The sequence below is a fragment of the Condylura cristata genome, unplaced genomic scaffold (genome assembly GCF_000260355.1).
Source record: "Condylura cristata isolate star-nosed mole 26May11 unplaced genomic scaffold, ConCri1.0 scaffold00033, whole genome shotgun sequence".
In the NCBI taxonomy this organism is placed as follows: domain Eukaryota; kingdom Metazoa; phylum Chordata; class Mammalia; order Eulipotyphla; family Talpidae; genus Condylura; species Condylura cristata.
This window is the reverse complement of record NW_004567134.1, coordinates 16,593,052-16,594,606: the sequence shown is the minus strand read 5'-3', so window position 1 is coordinate 16,594,606 and position 1,555 is coordinate 16,593,052. Positions and strand designations below refer to the sequence as shown.

Here is a 1,555-nt window from a genome sequence, read left to right as displayed (position 1 = left end):
GTGCTAGCCGCGGAAGTGGTGGGGGACGGCAGGTGACGGGCCAGCCGCACGCCCCCTCTGGGCCTCGAGTGCTGGGGCTGACACTTTCCTGCTCCAAAGACCGGCTGGCCCCTGGAGCAGCAGCAGGTCCTCACGGGCTGGGGCTGTCCGCTGACGACTTGGGAGCGCCCAGAAAGCCCAGCCCGGCGTCACCTGCGGTGTCCGCCTTCTGCTCTGAGGCTCCGGGACAGGCTTCCCTGGACTGGTTCTTGCTCCCAGCACTGGACAGCACCCTCCTGCCCCGCCCCTGCCTGTTCAGGGCGCATTTCTGCTGCCTGTCTTTTCCCCAGGCATCCACTGCCCTGGCGAGAGGGGTGCCCTGAGAGCGCCCACCTGCACCCCGGGGCAGCCAGTTTCCTTCCCGGGGTCTGTAGATGAGGGGGAGCCTTGAGGCAGCACGGTGCCGTGTTCGGGGCCCACTGCACATGGCCAGGCGACGTGGCCCGTTTGGAATCGAGCCCCCCGTTCCCAGGCAGCTCCCCGGTGCGGTGGGCCCGTGCCCAGCCGCCCGCTCCCGCCCCTGGGCCTGGTTTGCTTTCCCGCTGCCCGGCCCCGCTGGGCCTCCGAGCAGCCCCTGTACGAGGCCGCCTTAAAACCAGGTAATGAAGTGTATGCTGCCTGTGGCCTCTCAAATTCTAGCTCTCAAAATGGTGCTTCAGCGGTGAGGAAGTGCGTGAAAGAACGTGTGAGCGCAGTCAGGGACGGCGTGTCCTCGACACGCGAGAGGATTTTCTTCCAAAGCCGCAGCCCCTCGCCCGCCGGGTCCCTGCGGGGGCCGCCGGCCCCAGCCGATGTGCGCGGTCGCAGGCGAGCACTTCCTAAGAGAAATAGGAAGTATTAATGTTTTTTAAGTGATTTCATGTTGATAAAATATTTAGAATACGTTGGATGAAGAGAGATCTAAAGGTCAGTTCCAGCCTGTGCGCGCCGGACAGTGTCCGGTGCCCCACCACACATGGGTCTGGCTTTCTGTATTTGCACATCCAGAACTGGGGCGCAGGCCAGAGGCTCAGGGGCGGCGACAGGACTCCCCAGAGACAGAGCGGGGAGCAGAACGGGCAGATGGACGAAGCACACTGCTGAGGGGGCGGGCGGGAGAGGTCTGGCGCGCCCTGGGGTCACTCCCTGGCCGGGGCTCCAGCTCGCGCTGCGGCGGCCGCGGCGTCTTCGCCGTGCTGCGTCCTCACCTGCTGCGTCCTCACCTGCTGCGCCAGCGGGGAGGGCCCCGGCTCTGGCTTCTAAACAGTTGCACTTGCGCAAGCCGTCCACTTGGCTTGCCCCCTTACAGGTCAGGCCCAGAGGTCAGCCCCTTGATTCTGTGTGCCAGACTTAGCTTACTCAGCAAATCCCACAGAACACTATTCCTGAAGCAGAATTTGCCGTCTCTCCTGCTTGGGCGGTGGAAACATTCGGAGTGCTTCTACCCGAGAGCTGAACTCAGTGCAGCTGGAGCGGTCAGGGGTCAGAGCCAGGGCACGGGCCAGGCGTGGGCAGTCAGGGCGTGCGGCGGGGTGCA

At 64.7% G+C, this 1,555-nt stretch overlaps 1 protein-coding gene across 1 annotated transcript in view; it reads left to right on the top strand.

The window, feature by feature from the left end:
- The window catches only part of MTMR14 (myotubularin related protein 14), a gene marked incomplete at its 5' end in the record, with an annotated part of 28,110 nt that overhangs the window by 7,413 nt on the left and 19,142 nt on the right, over positions 1-1,555 (top strand). The window lies entirely within an intron of this gene.